Consider the following 22500-nt stretch of genomic DNA (forward strand, 5'->3'; position numbering starts at 1 on the left):
CCTTTACCTCAGCTCCTCATCTGTAAAACAGGGACACCCTGGAGAAGGAAATAGCAAACTATTTCATTATCTTTGCCAAGAAAACTCCAGATGGGATCACGAAGAGTCAGACATGACTGAAAACAACTGAACAACACAACATGTGTGTATGTGTATATACATTCACAGAGACACATATGTATGTATGTATGTATGCATGTATGACCACTGAAAAAGAACAGCGAGAATTGGATAGGAGGCTCTGAGTGGCACAGGAGGAAGAGAATGAACTGGATAGCCTTTGAGAAACTTCATTTTAAAAAATCATCCTGAACTTCTCCTTGAAACAAAGACCTTTCTTCTTCACATCAATATCCTTCAAGTGGTATATAGCTAGGATGCACAGAACTGGACAATCCCCAAAGAACTGCAGTCAAGGATGCTTCAAAAGCAACAGAGAGATGCATGGGAGGCAAGAGCACACTGTAACACAGCACAAAAAAGGGATTATGAAGGAGAAGTGACGTAAAGAACACCATCTAAGAAAATTCTAACTGAAAAACGGAGAAGGGTTGGTCAAGAACCAAGAATGAGGGATAACAGACAGACTGTGTACCCCAAAGGTATTCTGTAAGTGTTCAAGAGAAATCAAGGAAAGCCTTCAGAACATTAGGTGAACCCCCAGTTACAAACTTCTTAGAGAATATGGATAAAAGTCACACAAGATGGGTATTAATAATAACAGCAGCTAGCATTGGTTTGCAAAAGGCTTTAAAAATATTGAGCTAGAATTCTGCATCACTGAAGGGAATATTCACATAGATGAGATTATAATGGAGTATTACTCCAGTCTTCTTCTATGGCTATGAATCACAGAACACCCCAATACTCAAAGAACTACATTTGCAAATGGCCCAAAAGATCATGGAAAGATTCATAGGGATTTTAAACAGACTCCAGCACAAGAAATGACAAAGAAGGCAACATCAGTCCAAAAAAGGGAAATGGGTCAGTTGTGTAGTGTGAGCAAAAAGATAGTAGATACCCAGCCTAAGTAATGCATTAGAGCCCACGAAATATGGCAAAAACTCAAAGAAGGTCTTCTACATGCTGCATGTATCTTCTTTGGGAAATTTGTGGACAGCCAAGGATCATACAGAATGAGTACCCACGAATGAACCGCAATCGATATCAATGCCCCATCTTTCACTGGCCTCAACCATTCTAAATAGTTATGATCCTCTGTCTTACCTCCCCTTGAGAAATCAGCCTCCATTCCTGGAATGCTCTTGTCACCTCATCCCCACCTTTTGGTTTCCCAGTCTTACTTGAATACTCAGCTGGAATCCCACCTTCTGCAAAGCCTTTCCTACAGCCCTTTGACATAACCTAGTTATTTACATCTTGCCTCCCCCATTAGACTATAGGCTCTTTGAAAGCAGGTCTTGTTCTTTACTTTTTTTTTTTTTTTGTAACCCTGGTCCTTTGCACAATGCCCGGCACACAGAAATCTCTAAATAAATACTCCCCGACCAACTGACCAGTGGAGGGATTATCAGCATTCAGAGGAGCAATCCATCAAAAATCAAAGACAGCCTCTCCAGCAAGAACGCCTTAGCTCTAACCTACATCCCAGGGATGCTGTAAGGATCAAAGAAGATAATGGACACGAAAATGCACTGAGGAGGAAAGGCATTATAGGAATACAAGGCATATAATATTATAAAATATTGATCACTCTCCAAATACTGCTCCCCTTCCCCACCCCCACCCTACCCCAACAGCCGGTTTATAGTGAAAACAAAACATTAAGATCCAGGCTCCTCCCAACAGAGCCATCCTGTGTATTTTAATCCTCCTGTGGAGCAGAAATAGAAGTGTGTGAGGTTTTTTCCCCTTTTTTGGAGGGGAGGGAGGTATTCACGATGGCTAAAGAGGGGGACCAAATCCAAGTCTGTGTGCTCCCCTCTCAGGAGGTATTCTGTTTGTTGGATCATGTGGCTTTTTGGTTATTTTTTAATCTAAGCAATGAACCTTGGAAGCTGCAGTTGAGCCAAGAAACCTCATTAATCAGTGCGATTAAAAGGTTCCCGTTTAGAGGGCACATCTGCTCCCAACCCGGCTCTACTCTGCTCTACTATAGTTGGAGAAAACAGAGGAGATGTTCACAAAAGGGAATCCGCTGAGCCCCAAGAGCCAGTTGGGATGAGCAGTGTTCATTCCAGGAACAGGCACTGCAGCACCATGCTAGACATTAGGCCCCAGAGACAGAGCTGGCCAGTCTGCCATCCAGGGGAGCAAAATGCTGCTTTCCCAAGGGTTTTATTAATGTTGAGCTATTTTGGCCCCACACTCCTAGAGCCCAAAACAAGAAGGGAGAAGACACACTGCATGACTTAGTTAGCACTAAGCCATCTGGATCATTGATTCTAACTAGTAACATAACAAAAGAAAACATTTTGGATAATAGTAACAATAAAGAGATGACTTTACATGGGGCTTTAACATTCAAAGAACTTTACAGAGGCAACTCTTTTTTCTCTTTCTCCCTTTGATGCACAGAATGGTATGTCAACCCGAAAACTGGAATGGAATGATAGGCGAGACTCTAGAATTAAAGTCTGTCTCTAGCTAGCCATGTGACTTGGGTACCTCTCCACATCTTCCTTCTTCATCTGCAAAAAAGTGGGTTAAATTAAATCATCTCTGAGATCGTCTTCTGGCTCCAACATCCTCGAATACTCTAATACAAACTAATTTATAAAACACAATTACGGGCAGGAGGGATTATTAGACTTTCTGTTTTATTTATATGCTTATTACCCTTAAAACAGTGCTTACTTATGTGGCAAATGAAATGTTTACAAAGTGCTTTCTTTTTGATACATCTGTGTGAGGTAGGTAGCCCAAGTATTATCATCCCCATTTTACAGATGAGAAAACAGAGAGATTAGTGAAGTAATTTTTCCCATCCTTAGCTAGTAGTTTTCAGAGCTGGAATTTGAACCCAGGTCTCTTGCCTACTAAGCTGACATTCTTTCCACAATATGTTGCCCACCATCTGCATCAGATTCTGAGCTCTTTATTAAACAATGACTGACTCCTTCTAAATCACGCTATCTATGTACCAACTAGGCCTGTGTCCAGTGCAATTCTGTGGGTGTTTTTAAATTAATGACATCCTACGGCAAGGGGCCTGGGTCAAAACTTGAACTCCAGAAAGGGCTAAGAGGTATGTAGCATTGAGGCTTTGGGGTAGGACAGTCAAATTTCCTGATCCCGGCTCTTCCACTAACTCAAGGTGGAACTTGGGGCAAGTTACTTCATCTTCCTTCCAGCGTTTCCTCATCCATAAAAGAGAAATCTTCCTACCTGCCCTGCCCAGTTCACAGGACTGTGGTGAGGCTCAAATGGGAGAATGGGTTAGAAAGTGTTCTGCAGAGTAAAAAGCTCCACAAAGGCATCAGCTTTAAAACAGAGCCAGGGACTTGACTGTACCCCAGAAGCAGCAGCTGATGTCCTTGCAATCAGAACGAGAAGAAGAAAGAAGAAAAAGCTTCTGAAAGCACAGAGGGCAGACAGGCTGACTTTCTGCACACAGCTGCATCTTGTCCAACTGTGCCTGAGGCTCTACACACCCACACCTTGAAAAAAAAAACAAAGGGAGCCAACAGGGCACCCTGTAAGTGGGCAAAGTGCATGTGGTTCTGCTGAGGATCCCGGGAAATCAAGGGAGCTGTCTCCCTGGCGGGCGGGCAGACAGGGCTCAGAAAACAAGTGCCTGAACTGGCCTCTGCTTCCAGGAGAGCAGTGCCAGTGTGGGTGTCCCTGCTGTACCCAGAAGCCCAGCTGCCTGAGGACAAGGACATAAGGAAGCCAAGACCCCTCACCCACTAAAGGGCTCATGAATCAGGAACACCAAAGGCTGTGGAAAACAAACAACATTTTATCTAGTGCGGGGACTTTAGTGCTGGGCAGGGCTGATATCCTGAAACAGCTCTGTTACAGGAGCCTGGTCCACAATATGGTTCAGGAATTAGTTTTTGTTTCAATATAAATCAGAGAATTAGAGAATGGTAGTGCAGCAAACCCTCTCAATTTATGTGATGACCCTGAGTTTTTAAAGTTTATACTAGCAGAGTAAATACCCTGGATGGATCACTTTGAATCTCCTGATCTCAGTTTACCCACCCGAAAATAAGCAGATGGTACTAGACGATCACTGGCATTAGACCCTACGGTTCAATGCCCTCCCCTTCAGCCTCTAAAGCAAGTCAATTGACAAATATACTATGTGCCAGTTACTGGGGGATATATTGTTCCATGTCCATTCTCACTTAGTAGAAGTTTTTTTTGCCTTTTAAAGTAGAAGTAGGAGTGAAAGGCAGCCAAATCTCTAACCTGGATCTGCCACTAACTTCCTGTGTACATGGGGGTTAGTCATTCAACTTCTCTGGGCCTCAGTTTCTCTATCTAGAAAACGAGGGGGTTAGACTAAATGGCCTCCCAAGTGTCTTTCAGTTTTAAAAGTCTACACTTTCTCCTCAATTTACTTGTGAACGCCTTTAGAGCTTCCTCACAGTTTTCTGTTTGGTATGCCTGCCCCAAAGTACTCTTTTTCCATAATAGAGCTCACTGGAGACAGGGGTTGGAGCTAACAAGGCCAAACCTATCACAGCCATGTTCTTTCCTCTAACGAAGTACCTCTTAAGTTACTCCTCCAAAAGAAAATGACAAAGTGCTACCCAAATAGGACATCTAAGAAACTAGTCTTTACCAACCTGGCAAGTTTACCTCCAGAAAGTTGGTGGGGAGTACATTTTGGATTAAAAAAGTAAAAATAACAACTAAAAACAGAAAAACAGAAGAAAACAGGCACTTTTGTTGCAGTATATCAGAAAATGCCACCCAACTTGGGAGTCAGAAGACTCAAATTCTACTGATTCTTGACACTGACTCCCTGGAGCGCTTAAGCAAGCCACTTAGATAATAAAGACAATTAGAGATTGAAGGGACTTCTGAGGTCAGTGAGTCCAACCTTTCAGTTTCATCCCTGAGAGAGAAAGGGATGACTCATCTAAGGTCCTACATCTCTTAATCATTGGGGAAACTGTGGGATTCAACTGAGAGAGTGCTTGAAAAAAATCACTTAATCTCTCTGGGTCTCACTTTTCTCATCTGTGAAATGGGGGTGGCCTGGACTTGATGGTCTCTAAGGTCCTTCCCAGATTTAAGGCTGTGCTTCTATGGTGTGAAACTCTCTTCCATCATGATCCTGGTCTCTACTTAACCTTTATTCCTTCACATATAAAACTGCCCACTACTTATTTAGTGGTTTTTCAGTTCACTAAATGAGATAATGTATGTAAATGGGCTGGATCTTGGTTACCATCGTAGGTCAAAGGAAAGTTTAGCATTTTTCTTCATCCCCTTCATTCTAAGTTTTCCATCACCAGTAAATAACAGTTCCCACCCAGTGACAAACAGGACCTTCCTCTTGACAACGCTGGAACCAGATCAGAGTGAAGAATCCACTGGCTGCAAGATACAGGGGGAACGGGACTCCACCTATCCGGAGCCCTCTCTAGACCCTGAGCAGCTGTCAATCATCTCCCTTCCTTCCTTCTTCAAAGGCTCCCTTCCTTTGGCAAAAGCTGCCGGAGATTTCAGCCTTGGTTCTCTTAAAGGCACATTTGAGCCAGCTATTTAAAACACAATCTCCTTATATTACCTTAATTGTTAGAATTATACCCTTTTATAATCACCAAGGACCTAGTTAACTCTTCTAATTCTGAAAAATAAGTGCTGTTCTTTTGGAGTAGAGTTTGGAAGCTGGAAACATTTCTTGGTTTTTATCTAGATTTTGTTTTTAAGAAATAAGTTTTATAAACATATTACGTGTCAAATGTTTTCTTCTCTGCTAGGGTTACTAGTGGTGAAGGGGGATGAATATGACCAAAGCAAGAAGTAAGAGGAAAAAGCTAATGATCCTAAAAGGAGAGGGTGCTATGAAAGTAGGCACCTAGAGGCTCCAGTAAGTGGGCATGAGAGTTGTCTTGGAGAATTTGGGAGAGAGGTGTCATGGAAGAAATGTTGATTTGGGCTGTTTCCCCCAGAACTGGGAGCAGTGGGTAAAAGCTTCAGAGGCAAATCTAGGCCTCATGTCAGGAAAAAACTCCTAAAAATGGTCTTGGAATCATAGATCAAGAGGGGGACATCTTGTTATACAAGAGAAAACTAAGGCCAAGACAAAGTAAAGGGACTTTCCCTAGGTCACAAAGGTAGGAAGCAACCAGAGGTGTGAATTGAATCCAGGTCGTCTGACTCCAAAGTGAATGCTCTGTTGGCTGTACCATGCTGCAGAAGGAAGCAAGCCTCTGGAGTGAGGTGTCCCCCCTCAATGGCAGTTGGTGATGAAATATAGAAGAGTTCTGGACTTGGAGTCATGAAAACCTGAGTTCGGATTTGGCCTTTGACATTTACTAACTGTGCTGTCCTGGGAAGGTCACAGAACCTGTCTCAGAATCAGTTTCCAGTAAAATGAGAGTAATCACTCCTGCTTCACAGGGTTGTGGTGAGAATCAATGGAATATGGAGAAAGTGCTATTACTACATAAATGTGATGATAATGACGGTCTTCACACAAAAGTTGGATGACTACCTGTCAAATGAAATCTTGTTGTGCTGGTTGGAGATGGCCACTGAAGTTCCTCTCAACTCTTGAGATTACTTGGGAGCCTCTAGTTTAAAGGAGAGGCTATGACAAAGAAAGAGAGAAAGACAGAGACTGAGACACAGAGACAGAGAAAAGAGAAGACAGAGACAGACAGAAAAGAAAGAGAAAAGAAAGGGGAGAAAGACAGAGAAAAGACAGAGACACAGAAAAGAGATAGAAAAGAGAAAAGAAGAGAAAGAGACAGAAACACAGAGATAGAGAAAAGAGAAGATGGAGAGAGAAAAGAGAGACAGAAAGAAAAGAAAGAAAAAAGAGAGACTGAGAAAAGAGAAGACAAAGAAAAAAGAAACAGAGAAAAGAAAGAGAGAGACAGTGAAAAGAAGACAGTGACAGAAAAGAGAGAGAAAAGAAAGAGGCCAAAGAAAAACCGAGAGAGATAGAGACAGAGAAAAGAGAAAGACGAGACAGAGAGAAAAGAAAGAGGAAAGAGGGAGAGTACAGTGGCCTTGGGTCTCAGAACAGCTGGCTTAATTTCCTCCTAAGATGATCATGGACAAGTTCCTTCCTTCCCCTTCCTGAGACTTACTTTGTTGTCTCTAAAATGGGAATAATGATACATAAACTAACTATGTCACAAAGGTATCCTGAGAAAAGCACTGTCAGCTTTTAGTATTTATATAAATGTGAGCTTTTCTGATTACTGCAACATCTTCTTAGTGAAGGTTATATCATGTCATGTTCTTATCCCCAATTTTACAAATTAAAAGGGATCTCTAAAGCCAGAATAGCTAAGGGGAGTAAAAAACACACACACACGCACACGCACATGCACACGCACATCCTGTAAAAGAAAATGCCTATGTACAATACAGCAGACCAAGCAATACTTAATCATTTCCTAATCTAATTGCAACGATGTTGCAAAGGCACCAAACTAGAAATCGTATTATCCATGTTTGTTCCCCTTTATGAAGAGGAAAATGAGAAGAATTTAGGCCTCTGTTTTATCAGGAATTGGAAAATAACTTCAAGGGGCTAGCTATGATTGGCTAAACCAAACCCAGACCCAGGTGAGAAAGGAGGAGGTTTAAGGCCTATTAACTGATAAAACTAACTGGAAAACCAATAATCATCCAGAAAAACTGATCAGATTTTCAGCAGAGAGGTGTGAGGCTACCAGGGCAAAATGTCATTCACATCATTGGTGACCACCAGAAATGATCATGATGTAAAAACAAAAGGCTTATTTTTTTTAAATGCTACAAATGTGAACGTTCAATGCAAGGGGATTTAAAAACCTAGGATTCATCTTTCCTGAACACCAGAGCCAGGAACTGCAGTGCTGGGCTTTGGGCTCCGTTGGTGATTTGGTAAAAATTGGCCAATGACAGTGAACGCCCCTGGGCCAGAAATGTTCTCAAGGCCAGTGTGTCTACTACCACTTTGGCACACTTTCACCCTGTGGCTAAGAAATTCTTTTGTAGTCAGAAGATGGTTTGGACCAAAGTTGGGAGGTTTAGCTCTGTCACCAGCTCTAAGTAACTTTGGACAAGTAACCTCTACTCTATCTATCAGTCTGTTTCTTCATCGTAGGGCAAGATGACTTTTTGGGACCCTCCCAGTTCTCCATTTCTATAACTACCTACAATTTAAGTCCAGTCTCCTGACTCCGGATGTACGATTCAACCTCCTGCCAAGCGTGCCTTTCAAATGGCTTGTGTACCTAGCCACAAACGAATTTGTGGTCATATTACCAAAAGAGAAAAAAAATAAAAAGACCGTGCAAATAAACACAGGTCTACAGGCCCCTGGGACAACATGATGGTAGGTTCTAAGTCGTTTCCTTCTCTTCATCTCCACTATCATGGGAATATTCATCAGGTCTCTCTGCTAGGGAGAAGATCATAGGTTTAAAGACAGGACAAAGGTCTTATTTTGCAACTCTCTCATTTTACGGATAAGTAAAGTGAGGTCCAGAGAGTTTGTGACTTGCCCAAGGTCACAGAGGTAGTAAGCTGTGAAGATGGCTAGTCCTCTCCTAATCCTGGGTTCTTTCCATTGTAATACACTATTGTACCATACACATTGTACCCCAGAATTGGAAAAAGCGCTGGAATTGGAACCTGAGAACTGGGGTTCAGATGCCAGCCCAGCTACTTATCACCTGTATGACCTCAAGCAATAATAATATCAACAATCAAGAGAAGCAAAGTGGATTAAGGAACCAGGAATTTGGAAGCCCTAGGTTCAAGTCTTCCACAAACAAGTTACAAGGTCCTTCAAAATTCACTTAACTTCTCAGTATCCCCAGGCAGTAGGAGTTCTTAACTTGGGGTCTATGAACTTAGATTTGGTTTTGGTTTGACAGCGAGATTTCATTGTAATTTGTTTCTTCTGAAATCTTTCAATACCTTCATGATTAAATTGGTCTCTGTGCTGTAGTGGAAGCTTTGGTTTTGCATCAGAGTAAAATAAATTCATCACATTTGGGACATAAAACAAAAAGAAATTCCATGCATTTTATTTAATACATTTAAGAGACATTATTCTGAGACGTGTCCATAGGCTTAACCAGATTGAAAAAAGGATCCATGACAGAAGAAAAGTTAAGAATCTCTACTTTAAGATTATAAGGTACAAATGAGTGGCAGCAGAGAAGTAAGTTTTTACACCAGGAATTCCCTACACAGAGAATTCACAGAGGTAAAACAACAACCACAACAAAAACTGAAATGGAAATAGTCCACACAGCTAACTAGTATTTGAGGTAGGATTTGAAGCTTCGTCTCTCTCACCTCCAACTCAAGTGTTCTTTGCCCTGCATCACAATGTTTTTTTGGCCAAGTGACCACCTCTCAGGGCCTCAGTTTCCACATCTGTCTAGAGATGGTTTCTAAGATCCCTTCCAGTTCTCAATCCTATGATTCTAAGAATAGAAAACACTAAGGGACATTTAAGTCGCTAGGGGAAATGCTTGCCTGATAGAATCACAAAGCTGGAAAAGTTCAATTAGACCACTCCTCCTCATTCCAAACATAAAGAAACTGGGACCCAAAGAACTCAAGAGACTTTCATAAAGGTGCCACATCAAGTCAGTGGTGGGAGGTCCTTAGAACCTAGAACTAGGTCTCCTGATTCTTAGTTTAAGACTCTTACACTACAGCTGACAGCCTTCCCCAGAGGGATACAGGTCCTTGTACCACTGGATTGTGTGTTGATTTGAAACTGGCTTTATCCCTTCCTTTGTTAGGGAAAGAGGGAGGAGGATTCTAGCCATTAAGAACCAGGGCTGGTTTCTGGGGGAACTCCTGTGGCTAAAACTTGGAGGACACATACCTCTTCTGCCTCCCTGGCCACATACTTGCCATGCTGACCATTTGGGGAAGTCAGCGTGGATAGGTAGAGTAGAATATCAGCTACTCTGGAGAAGCATTTGTACACATAGAGCTGCTTCCTTGCTACTTATAATAAAGCTTCTAAAATCAGCACTCCTAGTCCTAAACCAGGATCCTTCCACCACCTAGGGCACAGGGGCCAAAGTCATTGTCATTTCTTCCTGAAAGATCTAGAAGATCCTCCACAATCTATTACCCAGTTCCTGTCTTTTTAGTTATCAGGAAGCCTGAAGACTACTAGCCTCAGAGAACAAATGGAACCCCAGCTCTGCCACTGATTACTCTTGTGTGGCCTTGGGAAAGGTACCGAGTACCTCTGTCAGCCTCAGTTTCCTCATTTGTAAAACAAGGGAATTGGACTAAGATTCCTTCCAACTCTAAATCTATGATCCTAACAAGTTGTCCTGTTTTTTAAAAAAATGTTCACACCTTCCTGAAAATTTGCAACATAATCAACCCTTTATTGTAATTATTTTTAAGCCCCTTCCTCCCCCTTTTTGAGAATGTGATGCCACACAAGAATTCTGTAACTGATTCCCAACTGCCTTCGTTCCTGGAAGAAACCAAGCTTCCCACACAATCCAGACAGGATTCCAGATCTACTATTAAAAAGTTCACACTTTTGAGAAGTGATTTCTAGGTCAGGTAGCCTTCCTGGAATTGAAAATCAGGGAACTAATACAATTTCTCTTTATTAATTAGTATAATTAATCTATTAATTAATACAATTCTCTTTGTTTATTTCACATAATCCTCTGGTAGTCAAAAAACAAATTGTTGTTGTCTTTAGGCTATCCTAAAAGAACAGTTATGGAGGAAGGAAGGGGGAGTCAGACTTGGAACCTAATTCTCTGAAAAAAGGATCTTAGATTTAGAGCTAGAAGATATCATAGAGGTCACTTCATCATTTTCTAGATGAGCGAAGATTTTCAGAGAGGCTGTACTACATGTCTGGGGTCACACAGCCAGTCCATGGAAGAGGCAGGTCTTAAACCCAGGTCTCCCTCACCATGAGCCAGCTCTCCATCCATTATGTCCTGAGAGAAACATACTCTTAGAGAACAAATGAAGCAGAGCTAAGGACAAGCAGATATTTATATTGCTTTGCCACTAAGTGGCCAACTGAAGCCTTTTCCTTTCTCTTTTGTAGCACTGGGATTCTAATAAATAAACTCCTCCGAAGAGTTACGAGCTGATTCTGGGAGCCCCTTGGGGACTGATAAGGCTCACCTTGTGGGATGAGCCAATCATTAGGTGATGGTGGTCTCCTGCCTCCCAAGAACTGGTCTGGACCAAATAGCACTTGTCAAGTCATTCCACAATAAATGTTTTAATCGGTCAAACAAAAGCCCCTTGGAGAAACCCGGGCTGCTCATGTTACAAGCCTTCTCAAAACACAAAAGGCAATGAAACTAGGGCCTGAAGTATGGGGGGGGGGGGGGGGGGGGAGAGTGAGGAATCACGCCGGCTGCCCTAGGTAAGGATCCTCCAATTAATGTGCTCCTGGCTCCCAATGACAGCTGGAGTCGGCCCAGACCCGCCCAGCTGGGATGCCCTGCCCACTGAAGCAGAGACATATAGCTGCCCAGGCAGGAAAGGCCAGCTAGGGTAAGATCAGCACATCATTACCCCAAGGACCCAGAGTTACACATAAGAGGCTTCTTGTCTGGGCCTCTATTCTCATGTTAATTTGCAGGCATCTAGATCCCTTCACTTCCCAGCTCTGCCCACACCAGGCCCTGGGCTTTCCCAGGAAGGCTATTGGCCCTGAAGAGAGAGGGTTCAAGACAGGGATGCATACCAGAGGACATCTAGGAAGATTACCACTTTGGCTAAGGGAGTCTCTTTCACATCCCCTACTGCTGCGGTACCCCAAACCGGGAAGAAAGTTGGGGCAAAAACTCCCCAATCTCATGATCGAGTACTAAGCCACAGAAATGCAGCAAGGAGGCAATGACATGATAAAACAACTTCTAGTGATGAAGCAAGCTGAAGATCAAATTAGGCAGCCCTTTACACACCAACTGCATGGACAGAGCCACCCCCAACACTCCATCACTCATACAGGTGGCCCATCCTCTCTCCAGCATCCCAGATCAATATGTCCACTGATCTCATAAGAGACCCTTGGCCCTGTAACAATACATGGCAAACTTTTAGCAGGTCTCCACATACTACCTAGTAACACAGGATGAGCATCCACAAAGTCAACCAGCTAGCTCTTTGGAAAATGGGCAAACAGTGCAGATGTGTTATTACAGCACCCCCGACTCTTTGGATTCCCATGGACCTGAATAAAAGGACTAGATTCTTGCTGAACTCCATCTTCTCCCCAACCCTTCCAAACCCAACACCTTCAAAAGCTGAATCCCCTATGCTGGTTTCAGAAGCTAGGGAAATGTGGGTTTCCCTACCTCTTACCTCCAGAGTCCTCTGAGTGGCTACAAATCTAGGTAAAGGATAAAAGGATTAGGCCACCAGACTAGCTCAGGAGTAGTGAAATCTTAGAAATCTAATTATCCCAGACACCTTGACCTTCCCTCAGGCTCAATCACACTGTCATTCACCAGTTACAGTGGTTATACTCATACAGTGGCCCTCTTGGATACAAAAATGGGAGTACTGTTATTGGTTGCCCCCTCCCCACCCTGGCCCCAACACAGCCTTACAGACTTGTACTGCCTATGTGACTTTGGGTCTCAGTTTTCTCATCTGTAAAATGAAAGGGTTGGCCTGGGTGAACCCTGGCTCTAAACCTATGACCCTCCAATACTCAAGAGGGGCCAGGGCATTTGCTGCTCATGCATAACAGGTGGATAAGGGCCACTATCGGGTGCATTAGGTAGAGTCCCTTAATTGCTGACAGGATCATTACCATGAAACCAGCTACAGGGTTTTCATCATAATCATACACAAAAGAAGCAGCCAGGCTCTGGTCAGAAAGCCAGAACCCAAGAGGCTGCCTGTTCTTTCCCCGTGGCTGTGTCTGTCACGTGGCATGTCAGCAAACCTGTGGGCATGCCATTTGGGGTGGGGGTGGGGATGCCTTCCTAGCCCAGCATCTTGCTTGCTCATGGGGTTTGCTACGGGAGACCAGGAGAAGGGAAAGGTCTGAATCACTTTTTGTAGCTATAGAAACCATCCGAGCTGTGGCAACCAGCCTGGCTCCATGGACTTTCTTCTCTTCTCTAAGGGGACCAGAGGCCAGCTACAAACACATCTGTTTCTTTCTCCACCACTTCAAGAACTCTCTTGCTGCAGATTCATGCTCCCAAGGATTGAAAACCACAATTGGGAATTTTGGAGTACATCAACTCAGCAGACTATTAGAACCAAGAGGATGGACAGCTGCTGGGGACCACAGCTGAGTAATACAGAAGGGCTCTGAGTCCTGGCATGGGAGAGTTAGTTCTATTCCATTAAAATATGGCGGTCTCCCCCAGAGACCCAAGAGAGGTACTTAGCCTAAGAGCCTCCCCCCTTTCCTCCTTCCTCTCTCAATCTTCCTCATCCTACAGGATGTCTAGCAAACCAAGTCTTATCTACTCTCCAATGCTTTTGTCATGATCCTATCCTCCTCTTCTGACCACACCAGCCTCTAGGGACTCTCCTGCCTTTCACCTTCATTAATATCATCAACCACATGCTGTACCCTTCATTTGCCCCTCATACAGGACTGTCAGATTTAGAGTTAGCAGGTTCCTTAGAGACTATTTAGTTCAACACCCTAATTTTTACAGATGAGAAAAATGAGGTCCAGTGACATTAAATGATCTCACTATGGCTAGTGAGAGCCAGTCTCTACATCAGGAAGACCTGGGTTCAAGTCTAACATATACTGGGTTTGTGTTCCTGAACAAAATCATTTAATCTCTCAGTTCTATAGGTTAAGACTAACTTGCAGAGAAGATGGTGACCTGGTGGTAGAGAGAGTTCCCTTATCTGAGCGTTCCCTATATTAACAAAATCATGAGTTCAGGCTTTATTCCACACAGCTAGTAATTTGCAGAGCTATAACTGAAATCCATGTCCTCTAACCTCAAATCTAGTTACATTTTGATTATGTTATATTGCCTCACTATCATATCTCATGTTGTTCTGTATTAACTTCTTACATAGGTTATATATATATATATGTATTCTTCCATATAAGCGTGTATATGTATGTATGTATGCATACAGAAGCATCTAGGTGAGTCAGTAGATAAAGAGCCAGACCTGTAGTCAGGAAGACTCATCTTCCTGAGTTTAAACCTGGCCTCAGACACTTACTACCTGTGTGATCCTGGGCAAGTCACTTAATCTGGTTTGCCTCAGTTTCCTCATCTGTAAAATGAGTTGGAGAAGGAAATGGCAAACCATTCTACTATCTTTGCCAAGAATACCCCAAATGGGGTCATGAAGAGTCAGATACACCTGGAAAATGACTGAACAAGAAAAAAAATGTGTATGTCTATAGGTCTATATATATGTATGTGTATGTGTATGTGTGTGTATATCCTTCTTAAGCCCCGTGAGGATAGAGATTGTCTTAGAATTCTTATGTTCCCTATGATTCTCTGTACTCTGGATGAGAAAGTTTGCCTCCCTCTCTTAAAGAACCACAGATGGAATCATACTGCCCTACAGAAAGTAAGTGAAGCCCAGGCTACCTACCATCCCCAAAGTATATCTAAAGTGCAAAGACAGGGGATAGCTTCTCCAGGGCAGTAAGAAATATTTCCAGTTCCTCCTACATGGCATTGGGGAAGTTCCCACAACAGATGGGTGACATCCCCATGTTTCCTCTGAGTTCTGGGGTAAGAGGGGCAACCTTTAAACTCTAGTCTTTCCTGCCAGAAGCAGAGTAAAATGCTAGCTGAAGTGACTTGCAGCCCCTCTGGCATCCTGTCTGTGTGTTGGGGGAGGGCCTTCCAGAGCTCTAACCCATCCTTCACCAGTAGGGACACTCCCTGGACATGTTTATCACAACAGCCAGCTGGAAAAAACCTCTTGTGTTACTGAATTGGGCTGCAGACGAATCCCACCCCCAAAGTTGAACTATTATACTCCAGGAAGATAGCTTTTCATACTTCTAAAACATGAGTAAACATTGTTTTATTTGATTCTCATGAAATCTGTGTGGTATTTAGCCCCATTTAACAGATGAGAAAAGTAAGATTCACTGTGAAGTGACTGAGTCTCCTGATTCCTAATCCAAGATTCCTGCCTCTGTTCTCTTCTAGTTTATCATATCTTCCTGTAGCCTGTGAAATTTGTTGTCATCATACGACACCGGGGGCAGTAGTAGGTTATGGTAGGAAAAGCAACAGATTTGGAGACAAGACAACCTGGACAGCTAGGTAGTATAGTGTGCTTCAGAGGCTACAGCCCTGGGCCAGAGTCAGAAAGATCTGAGTTCAAATTCTGCCTCAGACACTTACTAGCCTTGTGACCTTGGGCAAGTCACTTAACCCTGTTTGCCTCAGTTTTCTCACCTACAAAAATGAACTAGAGAGGGAAATGGCAAAGCACCCCAGCAGCTCTGCCAAGAAAATACCAAATGGGTGGAGAAGAGTCGGACAGGACTGAACAGCAACAAACAACCTGGGCTCCAATGCTAGCTTCTGCATTTACTGACTTGACCTTGGGTAAATCTGTCTGTCTCAAGTTTTCTCACGTGTAAAATGAGGAGGCTAGACAAGACACCACCTCCAAGATCGGTTCCAGCCTTAAAATCCTCACTCTTAACTCTCTTCAAGGCTTTTTTTGGTTGCTTGTTTAAAGCCTTTCTCTCCTCCAGCTCCATGGTAAACCCCCTGAGGGCAGAGCCTAGGCCTTTTGATTTTCCCTAGAGTACCAAGCACTGGATCCTGCACTCGGCATAAGGCCAGGGATGCTAATTAAGCACCACTCCGTGGCTAAGTCTTCTCCCTTCCCCCTAGCCCAGAAGGGTAGAAGATTCCCAGCGGCTTCCCGGGAGACAAAGGGTAGGCAGGAACAGTGTGTGCACGGAAGCAAGCCCATCTTGCCAAGAGGTCAAACCTATTAGGCCAGGCCTCAGCATCTCAGTGGTAATTAGTACACACAGGTTCTGTTGTGGCTTTGCAACCTTGAGAACCTCATAAAGATGGGGGGGGGGGGGGGGGGGAAGCAGATAGAAAGAAGGGGGAGGGCCTTCACAGAAATTTTAAAAAGTTATGAATGGAAACATAGATGACATACTCCCTCCCCAGGAGGCCCATCTTTGTTATTCTCAAAAGGGTTTTGTTTTTTGTTGGGTTTGGTTTTTTTCTAAGAAGTTTCCTGTGATAAACTTATCGGCTGGCCTCTCTGAGTGGCCTTAGGAACCGACATTTTACTAAACAGCAGGATGGGGCCATGTCCAGTGTCAGTCGGTCTGGCCATCAAAGCCTAAGGATTTGGGATCTACAATGTCATATTAATCTCATGCAAGAGAGGAGGGGAGGATAACGTGTCTCAAATTCTACCAAATGAGGGGGGAGGTGTGTGTGTGTGTAGAATGCAAGTTTTCAGCTCTTCTCAACTGTGAATTGTGTTGGGTTTCTTCCCCCTGTTATTATCCTAAATGAGTAAAGGATCCACGGGTCACCAGTAAAGTCAACAAAACACAATCTCTCCACCCAAATGTTTCGTTCCTGGGCCAGGCAGGGTAAGGAGATGCTACTGGGGATCATGTCTGTGTTTGGTTTAAAAAGTAAAATGAATTCAGGTTTTGTCACCCTGCAGAACCCTTTGGGTTATGCTGACAACAACAAATCCAAACAAAAGCTTCCAATCTTTTTTTTAAACTTACAAATTACTTCTTGCACTGAGAGGTTCTCCCTAAATCTGAATGAATTTGCTATGCTCAATTATTCTTCTCACTGAATTAGGTGTGTACCAACAGCTTCAAAACCCCATCCATCTTAAAACGTTCAGGCAGGGGAAAAAAGAGAAAGAAAGAAATCCTCCCAACACTCTGATCCCAACTGAATTGCAAGATCTTAACTTTGAGATTTGTTCTCCAAACAACTTTCTACAGCCTTGTGACTCCCAGAGCTAAATACTGTTCTCCTTCCTTAGAGGAGAGGGGTAAAAAGCGAAAAATACTCAGAGGCAAACCCTATCTCCAAATGCCTTCCACCAGCCTCAGTCACACGTGCTCCGTTGCAGACCTTGCTTTCAATGTGTCTTTTGTTTGATGCTGGTGTTTCAACATCCTCAAGTTAAAGAGAAAAAGGTCAGCGCAAGTCTTCTGGCATTCATAAACCTGAATCAGGCCTCACCATGGGGAGATTGATGGCACAGTAAATTTCTCTCAATCAAAAGCCCCAGGAGTGGAGTGGGGTGGGGTAGGGGGAGCCACTGTGAATCCTTCTCTCTGTATCAGTTAAATAAATGCTTGTCTCCTCCCCAGCAAAAAGGCAGCCAAGAATCCAGAAAAGGCTAAGGCTCTAGGGTTTTGATCCTCCTAACTTTCCCCACTTATTAGTATGTTAGGACAAGTTTTGAACTTTCCAAGGGCTAGCAAATGCCAAAGAGTAAAAGTTACAATTCCCAACCAGTAAAACAAACTAATTACTCCTCCCAGCTCCAGCACATTTGATCTATACCTTAAAACTACATATACACACCTTTTTTTTTTTTAAAATAAATTCTGAGAGTAGCCCTGGACTCTCTTCCTGCCCAAGGTGACTCCCCACACCTAGAGAGGAGGAGGAAGAGAGGAAGGCATCATTTAACCCTGCAGTTTACAAGACCAGGTTCCCATATTGCAGCCAGGAGAGAAACTGTTGCTCAAGAAAATCCCTTAAAAAGCCCTTGGCACTGCTCGAACGAAGCTCCCAGAGCCAGGCGCCAGGCCATCGCCTTAATGGGCTGCTGCCCTTTTAAATTTTATAAGGCACCATTCCTTGTGATGCACACAGCTGGGGGGCGGGGGGTTGGTGGTCTCTAAAATGGCTTTCTTATCTGAAAAGGAAAGAAGCACCCCTCAGACTCTTCTGGGTCATTCATTCCAGCCTAGTCTCTCCCTCCCAACCCCCCCATCCCACCCCCTTTCCAACTCTCTCTCAAGGAACCTTTGAGACAACATTTGTTTAGGTTGCCAACTTAAATCTTCCTCCCTCTCGTCAGTGCATTGAGAAAGCAGTCAGAGGAAAGGAGAGAAAGGGGAGGGGGAAGGAGGAGAAGGAGGAGGAGGGGAAGGAGGGGGAGGAGGGGGAAGAGGAGGAGGAGGGAAGGAGGGAGGGAAGGAGGGAGGGGATAGCCTGCACCCAGACTTGCTCCAGCAAAACCCACTATTCGGACACTCCAAGCCATCCAAACGGCCGATGGTTGCCGGGGGGAGGGGGGGGGCGCGGAGATGGGGGGGAGGGGGGAGGGAGGTAGGGGAGTGCAATCACCTACCCATTGGGACACCATGGGAAGTTGATCCCGGACCCAGAGAAGGGAGTCCCGAGCCCTGCCCAGGCTCTCCCCTCCACTCCCCGCCCTCAATTCCTTCTCAGGGCTCAGCTGGACTGAACCCTGCAGCCACCCCTCAGGCTACCGTTCCTCTAGCTTAGGGACACCCTCCGCCCCCAAGGCGCGCCCTCCGGGAGGGGTTCTTGCCATCCACTTGGCGAGCGCTCGGGTGAGGGGAGAGGGAGGTGCGGGACGCAAGGGGAAAGTTTGAAGCTCCCAGCGCGCGGTGCACAACTCTAACTTGCCGGGCCCCCGAGCTCACTAGCTCTCTGTGCTTTCCCCAGGGAAGGAGGGTGCTGGGGTGCCTCAGAGGAGCTCTCTGGGCCGCATGTACGCACTCCTTTCTCCAGTTGTTTACATTCTTGGAGTGTCTTTTAAACCCGGGGTCTGAGGCTCTCGCCCCTTTAGGCGGCTGCAGCTCAGCCTCCCGTGAAAACGGTCCCCTCCTCTGCCGCCCCCCACCCCTCCTTCACAATGCCACCATCTCCCACCACCCCCTCCCTACACACACACACACACACACACACACACACACACACACACACACACACACACACACACACACACACACACACTTCTTGATCCCGCTTCTGCCGCTGTTTCTATGTGGTTTTATTTTCCCTCCATCACAGCCCCCCCTTTACCCCTCCCCTGGCTTCCTGGACAGATGTACACCGGAGAGGGGGAGAGGAGAGCGCGCTGGCTTCTTTCTCTAGCTGGGGAGAGGAGGGGGGGGAGACGAAGGAGAAAGAGAAACCCCACTTTCCAGTGTTCCCCCCTCCAACCCTAGGCTCAAGGAACATGAAACAACCTTCCCAGAGACAGTCCCTCTCTCTCTCGGAGCCCCCCCACCCCGTGCCCAGCCCCTCCAATCTCTGCCACCCACCCTCCACTCCACCAGGGACAGCAAAAGACAGAGAAAGGAACTGGAGGCGACAGATCACTTTAGCTTCTGGACATATACACACATAGAAAATGCTCCTTCCGAAGCGCTAGGGTTTCCCTCCCGGCTGGGGCAGCCGGGCAGGCAGACGGCGACGTCCCCCGGTCGAGGTTTAAACCTCCTTTTGTTTTTAAGGAGTTCCCGGCTACCGGCCACGGCGCGCGCACACACACATTAATAGACACACACATACACACACAAATACACACACACACATACACACATACACACACACACATACACACATACACACACACACACACCTTCAGCATTGCAACATTGTGTCTTCCTGGCTGACCCTTCCACAAGCCACAAACACACTAAGTAACAACAACAATTAACACCCTCACAAACACACACACACAAACTTTACACCCACCGGAAAGAAGGGTTAAGGCGATATCCCCCACATTCTCCAACCCCAGAGTAATGCCTGCTCTCCCCTTTGCCCCTCCACACCACATACAGGGAGCGCGGATAGCCACGCTGGGAGAAAGGCATGGTTTCTTTACACACGGAGATACACACACACACACACACACACACACACAGAAATCGTAACCAGGAACCCCAGATCCCTTCAGCTCCCGGCTCCCCCTAGTCTGAACCCCAAGGCTGGCTGCCTTTAGCCTCCAGCACTAACTGACCCTCCTACCTACTTCTATACCCAGCCCTTTAAGCTAGAGAGGGAAAAAAAAAAAAAAACACACACCGCACACACACACACACACACACACACACACACACACACACACACAACAAACCCTCAACCTCCACACGTTTCCAGCCCTAAGTCTTTGCAAGAGAGAAGAAAAAGCAAAGGCACGATCTCACGAAAACAATCACTACGGAGACTAGCACGAGTCTGCCTAATCCACGATTCCGCGCTGCTTCTAAGGGGGGGAACGGGCGGGCTTCAGGAGTTGGGGGCCCTGATCCATTGTGCGCGCCCCCGGCTCCAGCCCCAGCCCCAGCCCCGGGAGAAGAAGGACGACAAACTTACCCACCGCTTAGCGAGGAGCCGGGGCCGCACGCAGCGGCAGCAGCAGCAGCGGCAGCAGCGGTGGCACCGGCAGCGGGAGCAGCAGGCGAGAGAAATCAGGAAAGGAGGAAGGACACACGGGCAAAATCCTTTTCGCTCTCTCTCTTTTTCTCCTTTCCTTTTCTCCCCCAATGGATTTTGGGGAGGGGGAGGGCGGGGGAGATCTGTGCGGTTGGTGGTGGAGAGGGAGGAGGGAGAGCGGGAGGAAAGAAGAGGGGGGAGAGAAATCAGAATTACGACTGGATTCGAGCTTTATTTCTCTGCTCTCTCGCTCTCGCTCCCCCCCCCCCCCCTTTTTTTTTAATGTCCACAGACAGTGAAAAGGAACTCGGCGTTAGTGGGTGAGTAAGTGAATCAACTAGCCTGAAGCCGAGCAAGTTGAAGTGTCAGATTACATTGGCTAGTCTATTTCCAAAGGGCCCCGCTCCCGGCCGGCTGCCGGCAAAAGCTGTCCTAGATTTCTATCTGAAAGGGAGCGCGTCTCCTCCTCCTCTCAGCCAGGGATGCCACTTTTTCTCTCCCCTCCTTTTTCTTTTTCAGCCCCCCCCCCCCCCCGAGGAAAATACACACACACCCTGATACACACAACCCAATACACACAGACAGACAGACAGACAGACACACACACACACACACACACACACACACACACACACACACACACACCTCTTTTTCCCCCAAGCCACCCGGACCTGCTTTTCTTTTACTCTGCAAGTTTAGGGGGAGAGGAAGAGAAAAATCGTGCAAATTGGAGAGGGAGATAAAGACTTAAAAAAAAAAAAAAAGCAGAAGACTCACACGACACCCTCCCCTCTCCTTCCCCTCCCCATACAAATACGCGGTACCCGGAGTACTAGCGGTTCTCCTCCCCTTCGGGGGCTCTGTGTGTATACATATCCATATAGATTACTGTATACATAACCAAAATTCTCTAGGATGAAAACTGAGAATGAGAATTTCCGACCTTTTGAATTGTTATTGCAAGGGAATGAAGGGAATGTCAAAAGCTCGCTTCTCACAGCCGTCCCGTCTTCTCCCTATGCCCCCACTTCACCCCCTCCCTAGTCCCCAGGCTCTGAGTGGACAAAGAGGGCAGAATCCAAGAGGGAGCATGGAGCGTGGGGAGGAGCAGGGGTACTAGGGGAGGCTGGAGTAGTGTCTTCCATACCCAGGAGCTAGGCACCTCTTTTCAGACAACAGTTTGGGGGAATCGCCCCCCCCCCTCCATTTACCACCTTCGTGTTATTTCTACCCACTCCGTTTTCCTTCGGTTGAACCGGAGACACAGAGAAGGGGACAGGCGCAAATGCCACCTCGGCTTCGTGGACCGTGCCCTGAAATTAGACAAGATTTAAAATTGAGTAGGAGGGTGGAGTGGATCGAGGAAGAGTTCAAGTGTGACCCCAGAATTAGTCTCTCCAGGCCTCCCTCCCCTCCATGTTTACAGGGAGCACAATGAGGGGAGTCCCTTGTGGGGACCTTAAATTGAGAACTTGCTTCTCAGGACTGGGCGGTTAGAACCCAAACACACCCACACACCCATCAGGCAGGGACACCCCACTACGCTCAGCTCGGCTCCGCCCCTCCCAGGGATAATAATCTCTATTTTATGAGTGGTTAATAAGACTAATATATTCATTCCGCTTCCAGCTCGGCTCCGGCGATTGGACAATTAAGAGGACCCTGGGGACGGCAGCGCCCTCCCCTAGAGCCGGCTGAGGAGTGTGTGTGGGGGTGCACTGGGAGGGAGGCGGAGACTCTTGGGATAGGGGCGGGCTCAGAGTCAGCGGGCGACCTGGACCCCAAATAATACTGATCTCGGGCTCCTTGACTCGGAGGTCACTGGCTGCAGTATTGGGGGGCCCTCAGAGAGACCTCCCACTTCCCCCGTTTCTTCTCCTTTCCCCACGCCCACGGCAGAGAGGGGATGAACAGTGAATCCCCCAAAAGCACATCACAAACACGCACACCTGTATTCCTCACTACAGCGACCCCCCACCCCAACAAAACTTTCCCT

At 45.8% G+C, this 22500-nt stretch overlaps 1 protein-coding gene across 12 annotated transcripts in view; it reads right to left on the minus strand.

Annotated features, from left to right (window-relative positions):
• Window positions 1–21991, minus strand: part of ZMIZ1 (zinc finger MIZ-type containing 1) — a 439750-nt gene extending 417759 nt beyond the window's left edge. For 3 of the 12 annotated variants that reach the window (XM_072628046.1, XM_072628050.1, XM_072628041.1), the window contains exon 1: window positions 20449–21986. The gene's annotated coding sequence lies outside the window, so the exon portion shown is untranslated. Of the gene's footprint in view, window positions 1–18441; window positions 18463–20444 lie in introns of those variants that run through there. The other 9 variants (XM_072628049.1, XM_072628040.1, XM_072628044.1 and 6 more) reach the window with 7 other exon arrangements.
• Window positions 21992–22500: the final 509 nt, after the last annotated feature.

The sequence above is a fragment of the Notamacropus eugenii genome, chromosome 1 (assembly GCF_028372415.1).
Source record: "Notamacropus eugenii isolate mMacEug1 chromosome 1, mMacEug1.pri_v2, whole genome shotgun sequence".
Lineage (NCBI taxonomy): Eukaryota > Metazoa > Chordata > Mammalia > Diprotodontia > Macropodidae > Notamacropus > Notamacropus eugenii.